Source organism: Poecile atricapillus, chromosome W (assembly GCF_030490865.1).
Source record: "Poecile atricapillus isolate bPoeAtr1 chromosome W, bPoeAtr1.hap1, whole genome shotgun sequence".
NCBI classification, from domain to species: Eukaryota; Metazoa; Chordata; class Aves; order Passeriformes; family Paridae; genus Poecile; species Poecile atricapillus.
In genome coordinates, this window is record NC_081288.1 from 23,996,651 (window position 1) to 24,009,171 (window position 12,521).

Sequence of the window (12,521 nt, forward strand, 5' to 3'; positions counted from 1 at the left end):
AGGGTTTTCTAAAGCTAACACATTCACATACTCAAGGCAAGGATTAGGCCATCCTAGAAAAAAGCAGCCATTCCTAGTGCTCCTGTCTATGGGTAAAATCCTGGGAGAAGCTGGGAACCTACAGAACTGGCTGAAGTCTGTTGTACATATTCATGGTCCCTCAGGAGGTGGCTCTGTCTTAAAAATACTGCTGAAAAATGATGACCTGAAACCTGCATTCACTACAGTTGCCTCTGAAGCCACTGGGTTTTGGGTCTTTTGTTGTTGTTGTTTTTTGTTTTATTTTGTTTGTTTGTTTGTTTTATTTTGGTTTTGGGTGTGTCTTTTTTTTTTTTTTTGGTGAATGAGAGTTACCTAAAGCCAAAGACTAAGTTAGTTTGTTTGACAAAGTGTCTTTCATGTGAGTCTCTGCACGTGCTTTGAAGAAATGAAGGGCCTGATGTTGCTTCCCATCCTTTGGCACAGAGATGTTAAGATTTCTAAGAACTAAAAAAGCTGCCTAGGATTTGTCTTAAAATTCAACAAACTAGTTTTCAGGAAGTTAGCCTTGAAATAGCCCTCAGATAATATCTGAAACCCCATAGATGAGAACATTACTAATTTTACATGTCAACCTACAAGCAAACAAACCTGCAGTACTCCCATACATTTATAGCAAAATTATTATGTTATTTTTTTAACTTGTTATTTATTTTGAGGTAAGGCCTGTTATCTTCAGTGGGTGAGAACAGAGGCTGCCCACTCTGACCAGATTATCACGTCTCGGTACAATTGCCCCTGACCTGCTATTTGTAGCTGGCCTTCAAGTGCAGAAAACAGCAAAGCCAAGTCTTCAGCTGTGGCTCAATGCTCCGTGACTTCAGTCAGAGCACTGCTGAGAATATTATGCATGTGGTGCCCAAAGCAGAAAGAAAATCTGGAAACCTGCAGAAAGACTAATGGGAATTTGTCAGCTGCCCTCAGTGAACCTTTGAGCTGGGGAAGCAAACCCAGTGGGGGTAGGAGGAGGGCATTCCATTTCTTTTTGTTTCCATTAAGCTGTCATTCATTCAACTCTGTCCAAGCTTCCTGCATGGAACAGCCATGAATGGTCTAGAGTGTGTTTATCTTGGATGCCTGCACAGGACTTAAAATGTAGTATCTCACCACCTCAAAGTCAAGAGTCTCATTAGACAATGGGTTTTGTGCTTTACTTGGACTCCTTGTCGCTAAAACACCCAGGAGACATGGCAGCAACTTAGAAGAGAGCTGGATAGGTTAAATTCTACAAACACATCGTGCTTTGCATGTTTTTAGTTGGCTAAATCTGTCCACTTGATTGTACCAGAGGAGCAACTTCGTTTGTTTTTCCTTTGGAAAAGCATTTTTCACCTTTCTTTGGGCTGACAGTTTTGTTCTTTCATCCTGGGGAGGTGGTGACACGGTGTTAATGGGTGTGCTTAGCTTAGGCACAGGTTTCTGTCTGTGCTGGATGGCACACTAATGAAGAGGTCTTAGGGAAGAGGATTAGGTACAAGAATTTGAATGTGTAACCTCAGATCTTTGCCTCTGATTCCAGAGCTATAGTGTTCAGTGTTGCCTAATTCATTTGCTCCCCAAAAGTTTCCATGAATCCAAAGGGGGTCTAAGAGCAGGAAGAGGAGAAGCAGCCCCATCTCCCATCACTTTCTTGGCATTCCCAACCAGCCCAGTTGGCTCCAGTCTCTTCAGTGCTCACACAGAGGGTTTGCTTGGTCCCATGCTCAGATATGGCATGGAGTTGAAGCAATTGGGGGCACTTTCTTGTCCTTACAAATATCTCCACTGCTGCTGTTTAATTTTGGTCTTTCTACTCCCCATCATCTCCGCTGCTGTGGTATCATTAAAACTTCCATTATTTGGCTTTGCCCAGCACAGTGAGAGGCAATCTTGTTTCTTACTGCCTTCTTAAAGCAAACAAAGACAGGGAAAAAGCCTTGCTGAAATACCCAGTTGAAAGTAAGTTACGGTTTACAATATGCCACAAAAGGAAAGGGAGATGCTCAGAAACAAAAAAAATAGAGACTGTCACTTCAGGAAAATCCAGTGTGTTAGGAGGTCATTTTAATTAATTAAGGTCAAAACCTTATTCTGGCAGGGATGGATGAACATGTTTCAAAACATCTGGACTTGTTAAAGCTACAGGTTCAAGGGAGCCCAGCCTTACCCTTTCTCCTTCCCAGCAGTGGATAAATTGAATATCCTGTTGCTTACTGCGTGAGAGGCTTTCAGATGAGCCTTTCCAAAGTCAGGTTCTCTCTGTTCTGCATAGCTTTTGAAGAGCTCACAGCACATCTGCAGCCTGGGATTTGCCTTTCAGCACTGTCTAAACCTCCCTGTGGCCCAGTGCTGGTTGTGCCTTACTGGGGCAGAAAGGAAGGAGCACATGAGGCCTCTGGAGCCTCATCAGAGTGAAAGCTGCTTCCCCAGCATGCAAACAGTCTCCTGGTCAAATACTCTGCTTAACCCTGTCAGTTCAATACCTTGGGAACTGATTTTTGCCTTGCAGTTATTAAGCCAATGACTAATTGTGCCATTTGGGGATGCAGTAGAATGCAGTCTCTACTTCAGTTGTGAGTTATGTTTATCCACTGAAGAATACATGGACTATAGGAATGTATCTCAGAGCTTTTTGACCTCATGTTCTTGGCTAAATTCCAGTTAGTACTAGAAAAACTTGACCTATTTAAGTCCCATCAGTGCATTTTGACCAGTAGGTTGCTTCCCGTCCCTGTTTCTCTGGAGTCTTGCAGCTGTTGTGCAGCCATATGTGCTGTGCCAGTGGGGAACAGAGGTGCCTGAGCATTATGCAGACACCAAATAAATAAATCCCACTCTCTGCAGTGCAGGACATGCCTCCTACTGATCTCTTCAGCATTATGGGGAAGGCTGAATAATGGATCTCTGCTCTTTTCAGCCCCAAGTTAGGATCAGTGCTCTTCTTCCCCATTCTCTCTTGGCTCTGCCATCTACCACAGAGAGGATGGAAAATTAAAACCCACAGGAAATACCACATTCTCTCAGCCTCCCCTCCCCACCCCCAGTGACAGGTGGGCTTCTAGAGAGTCCTTCAGTGCCACTCCTCTGAAAGCTTCTTGTAATGCTATTTGTACATTAGTTGTCCTCAGAGTGGGCTTTTCATTAGGTTAAAGTCTGGAAAGCATCTTAAGTCATTCAGGGCAGAAGTGAGATTGTAAAATATTGAATTCCAATCATCCATGCTGAGAACTTCTGTTTTTTTCTGTTTCTGGCTGTTGTGTTGGTTGGCTGATTTTGGGGGGATCTGGGTTTTTTGGTTTTTTGAGGGTTTTTTTGTTTTATTTTGTTTTGTTTTTTCTTGTTTTATTTTTGTTTGGTTTGGTTACTTTTTCATTGGGAAGAAAAGATGAAGTGTGTGCAATACTTTGGGTTTTGTGTCTATAGTTATCATTGTGTGTATGTTCAAGAGAGAGATGGACAGTAAATAGATCTACAGCATATGTTATGAGGCGTGAAATCATGCTTGTAATGAGATTTCTTGTTAATGGCAGTCAGCCTTCCTTGACGTTAAGCATTAATGCAATATCCATTAGTGCAGCTAAACCTTCCTCTGCTCCACTTTCCCAAATGGGTTTCACTTTGTCCCTAGTTTAGCATTTATAAATATTTGATACAGGGTTCAAGAAGTAATTTACATGTTAAAAACACATGAATGCTCTATGAAAAAATACAAGTTAGGCTTCTACTATAACATCATTCACAAACCAAAACATGAAAGTGTGATGAAATTTGCCTCATTAAAATGGCTGGAAGCCTTTTCATTGATTTCTCTAGTCTGTGGATTAGGTCTGTTTTCCATCTCTTTCATACTGTGTGTCACCTTTGAAGTCTTTGCAGGCTAAATGCATCTCTGTAGTCAGAAAGCACAGTCACAGTCTTTAAATGGAGGGTGATCCACTTCTGAAGGGCTGAGTTTGTGTCTTTATCATTGAAAGCAACACCAAAATTAGGAAATCCCAGTGTGAGCATCCTGAAAGGACAGAAGAGCTAGCACTGTCTGTGGGACAGCTCTTTGCTTTCTTTCTCCCTCTTCACAACCATTCCCACCTGTCCCTGAGATGTCTTGGAACTGAAATCTAGGAAAGAAAAGTGAAAACAAGAGGAAAGGATGTGCCAGAAATAAGATGTGCTGAACCATTGTGCTGATCTTGATTTTTTGCAGATTTTAGGCAGACTCCTATTTAGTGTAATACAAACCCAGGAATGGTTACGATTGTTTTGTATTTGTTATGGTTGTTATGAATTTGGGTTTGGGTGTTTTTTCTAGCAAAGTGGTTTTGTTTGCTGCCATCTTTTGTTGGGGTTTTATGTGAAGGTTTCATTTCACTTTTTATTGAGAAGGAAATGAAAGATCACATAACCCAATAGCCATCATCAACAAGTACAGAGATCCTGTCTTGCATCCCACAGATGGGGCTTAAATACTGGTTTGTGGCTTCACAGGCATGTTTGAGGTCATCTATAATTAACAATGCAGGTGAAACTTTGTTCCCCTTTGCTTACCCATTTATGGTGGATAAAAACAAAATAACAGAGTCAGAGTACGGACAATAGGATGGCAGATGTTTTTCAATGGAGAAAGATTATAGCTAAGAAATACAAGTGTTTCTGGAATCAAATATTTTTTCTCAAAAGGACAGATAGACATCTGCAGCTTATTCAAATATGTCATTCTCTTGAGTGTGTTAGATGCTTTTGAAAATTGCCTGTTTTGTGCTGTTAATGATCCAGCACAAGCCCTTCCACTGGACAGACTAACTGAGGGCACTCAGAACCAAGGTAGAAGGGAATGTATGAAAAATAGAGGAGCTCAGCCATAATTTGAGGTGGCAGCTTTGTTTGCTTTTTTCCACTGTGTCCACAACTTGAACATTATTTTAAAGGGTGTGTTTGTATTTAATTTCTTTTGAATCCTTTTTTTAATTGCTGCAGCACTCCCACAGTATCTTCTCCAAGTGCACCTTAGGTAATCTTAAACCCCATTTAATGTCTGTCTGATGCTGATCCTTTTAAAATCTCCAGTGAGATTGCGATTCATTTGTCACTGCTAGATGTCATTTTGTTAAGGCTGTATAAAGGCACTGCAGCATGTGAAACCAGCAAGTTGATTTTTTATTATTGCATTACTCTGAAAAAGAAAAAAAAAACTAATGAGATCTTTGTTTCTACTGTGAAATGCTCCCCTTAGCTTGAGAGGACACGTGCAAAGCCTCTGCTGTGAATGCCTCAATATAATCAGGTTACAAAATGGAGGAGAATGGTATTACAGAAAAATTTTTGAGGAGCATAACTCCAGTGGAGCAGAACATGCACTTGCTAAAGACTGCTCTCTTCCTCTGTATCTCTCCTGAAGTCAGTGGGAATATTTAATGGGAGTTACTGCAAGGCTGTATGGTTTTTTAATGCACTAGCAGATGTAATTTCCCATCCAGTCATCTGCACAGTTGTGGTTGGTACACCATAAAGGCTGAAGGCCAAATCCTGCTGTCATTGCACACAGCCCCTCTGCTTCAGCAGGGATCATAAACATGTACTTATGTTACTTGAGGTTTTTGCTGAAGAGAAATGGGAGAGGGCAGACCTTCCTTCTGCTCCTTGATCACAGGCTTTGCATTCCCAACAACTTTTATTAGAAGCATCATATATTTACGTGCTGCAGAATGAGGCCTGCGTGGGATGGGAAAGATTTTTATGAATTTAGACCTGCCTAAGAAAACAACCGTTCTAATTTTAGACAAATTGCATTCCATATCCATCTGTTTAGTGCATCAGTCTGATGTTAACTGTTTAGTAAATTGCATTTGGGCTTATTTTGTATGTCTTTTGAGGGCATCGCCTGTCATCAGCCAGTGTAAAGTAGCACCAAGGACTTCCAGACATACCCATACGGCCAAACTGTGCCAGCTTCACACACCGCAGTCCCATCAAAAGTGAGGGAAGCTGGACTGGGCACATGAAGTGCAACCCCCTTGACATCCAGTTACATGTCCTGCCTCATTTCATAGAGATGGATGACATCCTGGAAAAAAACAAAACACATGGTGCCACTTCATCTAAAATGTATTGAAATCAAGGAAATTATATTAGACATGGCTGTAGTCTATCAAGTCCAGCCCTGTGCATAGGCAGAACTCCAAGGGAAAGTAACAGGAGTTTCCATTATGGAGTTTGCAGAAGGAAGCCTACATAATGAACTTGACAAAATGTCAACTTCGTGTAAACTCTCCTGGTGGGTCTGTATAAAGGTTTTTTAAGAAATCTTCATTGGAACACACCAGAGAATAATAAACTTGCACCTTGATAGAATAGCTTTATTTGTATATACTCTGTGTAAATTTTAAACCAGAGGATACATGTCATTCCTTGTACATATCTGACTAGAATGGTGGCAGTGCTGTGCACTGCTGTTTAGGGGATCCAGCTTCTCAGTCCTGGATTTCCAGCTGTAAAGGCTGCAGGAGACTGCTTGGGACCAGCTAAAACATTGGATGGATAGATGCTCACCACTCACTGCTTAGAAATGCAGGAGCAGGATTTGGAACAGATGTTGGCTATGGAGAAGATTGCTTGCCTCTACTCCTGGCTAAAGGACAAGTGCCTCCTTTGCTGTCATCTCCAACAGAAGTGATTTATGGTCAGAGCATGGGAACCTTCAGAGCCCTGTTTGGTCTTTCAAAGGGGTCTGAGATTCAGGTGTCACATGGGAAGGTCTGTGAAGAAGCAGTGTGTACATACATCTACCTACCTGTCTGTTACCTAATATCCCACTGTTTCTGTATTGAATGGTCTCAGTAACCTGTAAACAAGTGATTGCTCCTGTTGTGCTACTGCTTTGAAATTCTTTGCATGCACTCTGGCATATAATTCTTTAAGAAAAGAAAATATACATATTATATATACATATATATATATTGTAGCTTGCAAAATATTCATGTTGAAGAGCCATGTTTTGTGCAAATTGTACATTTATGTTGTGAGCAATATCGCAATACGAACTTTTATTAGTTGTCAATAGTAGATTTTTCACGTTATTTTTGAGCGTACGTACGTATCCTAAGCTTTCGACCTCAGGCATTAGATCAGCTACAGAAAGAGACTTTTTCTGTGCAGTAGAAATAGCACAGGCTTTCAGTAAATAGGCAGGTGTGCAAGTTCCATTCTGTTTAATGCAAGTTGCGAGGCTGATTCTTCATGCAGGTTGTCAGGCAAATACTCTCTTGTCAGTGCTGGAATTCGTGTTTGGTATGAGGACCCTGTTGCGCTCATCTAGAACAGAACTCAAACCCCAGCGTTGCAAAACAAAGTGCTTGACTCCTACTGCCCTCTGTCTCCACAGGTGCTCCAACATGAACACAAGGAGGACTTAAGGAACTCCCAGTTCCCTGCCAGATAGCCAATGTTATATTTTCAAATGTTCATGCTACATAGTTTTCAATGTAGGGACTAGATAAAAGTGTAATACCAGTACGTCTTTAGAAAAGCTACAGTGTTTGGAGCTTGACCTTGAAACTTTCACCTGATTCCTGAACATCATCAGTGGCTTTGTTTGCTCAATGTTTACCTCTGAGAAATGTATGCTGTAGATTTAAATGTTTAATATATTGACTGCCTTTTTTTGTATATTTGTTATCATAAAGGTTCGGTTTAAATGCTAACAATCGTGGTCTATTTTCAGACTTGAAATACTTACGGTTCTGTATTTGGAAGGCAAAGTTATTAATGAATATAGCCATTTGGTATTTTATTCCTGTTTTATACAGCTGCCCCCATAGGTTATTATCAGATAGCAATGAATATTGCTGAACAGCAGGTGGAACTCCTTTGAGTGTGTTTATGAGCCATCTCTGTTCAATAAAAATTCCATTGTTTTCTAGCCTAGGAAATGGCTGCTGTGAGTGTTTTTGTGTTTCTTCTCCCCTTAAGGTGTTTCTTGATGTATTTCAGACAGCAGCAGGACTGGGCTTCTCCCAAGAACCATCTCCCAGAAGCTACATGTGTTCAGGATTTTACATCTGGAAGTCCTGGTGCTGTTTTCCCACACACACTGCTATCAGCATGCTTGCTGTGCATGTGAAGAAGCGATACAGAGCTGGTTCCCAAAACCCTTTCTCCAGGTGCTGGTCTGCCATTAAATGGGCACATAACACCTGGGAATGGGGCTCCATGATGCTTAAAATTAAGCATCTGCAAGTGCATCATAGCCAGGGAGTTTGGATACGGGAAGATCCGAAAGGCTGGAAGCCTGCTCCATTATACAGCGTTACTGCAAGTGCATACAAATAAGTTGGAAATGGGTATCTCAAAGGGAAGTAAGGTATAAACAGAGGGACTTGATTAACCTTGGCATGAGTGTGAAAATCAGGTTTTAAAAATACTTTTGGTTTAGCTTTTTTTTTTCTTTTTTTTTTTTACTTTTTTACTCCTTAAATTAATTTCCAGTGTATTCTGTCTTGTATGTTTTAGTGTATTTGGAATCAAGTTCTTTCTTTGTAATTAGAATCTTTCTCCAGATTATTAAGGAACAGGTTGGTTCAGGAGGCAAAAGAGGGTGACATCCTTTCATGTATTGCACATAAGCTGTGGGAGTGAGACACCACTCACACCAGACTGAGTGACTGCCCGGACCAGCTGTGCCTCTCAGGTGCCTTTAGGTTTTGCAAACTCAGCTGTCCAGGACTGGACTTTGAAAAGCAGCTCATAGGGAACCCTGCAGTTGTCCAAATTCTGCAGGAGGTGTAGATGCCCTTGCCTGCCTCCCCAGTTTCTGGAAGAAAACAAAGCAAGCCTTCAGGTGTAGCAAACTGGAATGATTTGTCTCCCTTTCCCAACTGTGGATACTGAAACAATATAAAACCGTTCTTCTGGGCATTTGAGTTGACTCTTCACACCATTCTTCTGGGATCTCTGTAAATTATGTTCTCTTCATGTTTTTTCTACAGTCCGTTTCCATTTGTGTTCTTGAGGTTTTCTGTAGAGACTGAAGGCTGTGGCACACGTTCACTGGGCTAATTAAGGTTTTGGTCAGTCTTGCCCACTGCTGTGTTTCCTTTTCCACAGGGCAGAAATGGACAGTGATGTAGCCCTGCTACAAAGTAGAGCTCACCTAGAGGAGCCCGGGTTTTGTCCTGAGGCTAAAGTCCTGCCAGAAGTATTTGATGTAGATCTGTTGATGGAATCAGCAGCAGAAGCAGGTGCATAACATAAAGGTCATTGTGTGTCTCAGTTTGACTATGTAGAAGTAACATTTAAAACACAGAAATATTTTTTCTTAAATCTGCACAAGGTATATATACAGATACATTTCTAGGTGTGTAGTGGTAGGAGCTAAATTTTTCTATGTTAACAGAGCCTTATATTTTAATGAACATTTCCTCAGTGGCTTTTATTTTTGTCTGATGAGTCTTTCATGGAAAATGTTCCAGAGTAAGTGTGCAGGCTGGCTGTCTCTAAGCTTTGCTATGAAGATGTAAAACTGCACATATCCTTGTGGCAGGGAGGCCACCGTTCCCAGCACAACCCTACAGCCTGGCCACCTTCCTAGGAGCCCCCTTGGCTCTACAAGCCAGCAGCTTGTGTAAGAAGTTGTAGTGTCCCCCTGGAATAACAAGTACTTGAAGTATCCAGCATTGAGCAACACACTTTGACACAGAGGAGATAAAGATGTGACACCTCTGAAACAAACACTGGCCCTGATGTCCCCCCTTGGTCCCATGGTGGTGGAGAGGTGCAAGTCCTCGGGTGTTTTGAGGTGTCCAGCTGACAGTAGTCGTTGCAGGGATGATGGGATTCTCATTCCCAAACTCTCCAGCACAGTGTGGGGAAGCAGCTGCTTCATAAGCTCACATCTCTGATAATGCAGTTCCTGCATCCCAGTGAAGCTTTAATGTCTTTCGCACATATATCTGTTTCACACTGAGATCACACTTATTAGGTGTAGATAAAAAATAAGTGATAGACCTCATTTATTCCATGAAGTTAAACAAAGACTACCAAAAGTAGTAAGTGAGATCTGGGAGAATAAACCTTAGCACAAACCTGTTTTATCTTTCAAAGTGAAGAGATTTGTGCTCTCCCAGAGAACTCCTTAAGGAGGTCCTGGATGAAAGAAAGCCAAAGCAACCTTCTTTTAACTACCTGAAAACTTTCTGCCTAGTTATCAGTTCAAGAGCTCTTCCCCCCAGGCTATGCAGCAGTGTGCAAACAGGGAATGTCATCTCCCTTGATAAGATGCTTCCCTACTGAGAGCTGATACTTCCTTGGTTTTGTGCCACTGTTTGTGCTCTATGTTTCACAGAAACACACAGGGAATGCAAACAGAAAATCAAAAAGTAACCTTGAGGACTTAGATGGCTGCCACTGGTGTTTCACTCTTAAGTTCCTGACTGACTGACTGACTGACTGACTGCCTGCTTTTAGCTATTTAACATCCCTGAGACTGCAACACTGGTATTTTGCAGATCATTTGATAAAATAGAAAAAAAAATCATCTGAGATGCCAGTGTATTGATCACTTTCCTCCTTTTTCATCTGAAGAGCAGCTTAACCACAGCTGTAAACCTACAGCATAACTTCGGAAACAAGTGAAATTCCCTTTGTCTTCTTGCCTACAGGCTGTATGATTTGCACAATGAATCTTTTCCTGGTCTTGTAGTACCTCCCAGCTGTCATACTGGAGATATTTACAGTGTCTCTGAGAGTTTCATGACTCAAGGTATATCAAGGTCTCTGCAGAGCCTTGGACACCGGAGCTTTTAAAGTTTTCCAGTAGTTATTGGAGAGCCTGCTGGAACCAGTTACTTCAACAGCACTTGATCAACCAGCTCTCCTCTCCTCCATCTGACTTCATGTGAAGAAGAATACTCTGTGCTCTCTGGGCACCTTGACATGTCCCCTAAAAAAGAAACTGAACCTTCCCTTTCAAGGAGTCATTGATTTTTTTTTTTTCCCCCACTTTTTTTACCTGGTATATGCATTCCAAAACAGAAGTTTGCTTTTATCCATCACTTGCTCCTCTGGTGAAAAGCAGTAGGGATAGGTCAAATTTAGATCCAGAAACAGGGACAATGTTTCAGTGCTTTTCACTTCAGACAGGCAGAAGTTTCTGGCACCAGAATCAGTGACTAAACTGAAAATGAAAATTGCTATTGTCAAGTCTTGCCTTCCTTTATGGATGTTCACAGGGATAAAAAGAATCTCAGCTCTCCGCATCAGAGGTTAAGAAATGGGCCTAAGAGATTTAGGCACTGCTGTATCTGACCTCTGACTGGGGCCAGGGGAGTGGAGCTGAAACCTTTCAGGAGATCATTTTTAGGAAAGGCTCAAGGCCAGTCCAGAACATGCTGTGTCATGAAAATCTCTGATGACAATTCTCTTATTTCCACAGGATCTGAGCTTGGTCCTCACGCTCTTCATGGGAGAGCCACTTGAGTGCTTGTGTGCAGTTGCACATACCTTTCTTCATGGCCATTTTTTCCATCTAGCAAAGATTCAGAGACTTCTATCAGCTGTACAGCCTCATTCCCAATTAGGACAGCTCTGTGGATTGGTCCCAAAATTCTTCTAATGGCAGCAGAATTCCATCCAAATGAAGAAATTAACATCTGCTTTATTTACTAACCTTCCCATCTACATGGCTGAGCCATCTTTGGACACTGAATACCAAGAAGACAATTTTTTATTGGTGTGTAATGTCCCATAAGTCATCCTTGGTGATTCCTTGTTGCGGGTGTTCTGGGCTGCAGTTCACTTTCAGCCACATTTCTGTGATTGCCAAGGCACCGTGGAACACTAATATATTTAATAGAATGGCCCTTCTTCTGAAAAAAAACCCAAAAACAAACAGTTGCACATCCCCAGAAAGTGTATGACAGAGAGAGGTATTGGAATCGCCCAGTATTTATGGACTAGGTCTCACAATAAAAATCATTACAACTAACTGCAGTTCTCTAAGCTATAATATAGATTGTGCACAATTGCTGCCTATTTTCCTTCCTTCCTCCTTTTCCAGCTGTCTTTTCTTGGGTACTTCTGCTGTTCAGCCTCCCCACAGTGCTCTGATATCTTGTGATTACGTACATGGTGGGACAGAACGTAGAGCTTGTGTGCCCCCTCTGAGTATGGCTTCAGTAAAAACAAGTCTGGCTCCACTTTGTTCTGCAAACCACACTGTAAATGCATACATCTGAAAAAAAAACCCCGAATATCCAGGAACCACAGCCACTGGAAAGTAACCCGGCTTTCTTCCTCTTGGCTGCCTAACACTCCCCTCTGCCTGTCTTTGAGAGTAGCAGCCACTTGCACAAACCTTCCCTCAGAATCTGGAGGAAGACTGAAGGTGAAACTGTGGCTCATTCTTGTATGGGAGAACAAGAAGGATTTCTTGCACACTGTTAAATAAAAGATGGTGAGCAAAGCAAATATAGCCCAGCAAAAAGGCAAGCATGCCAAAATGCAGGATTACAGGT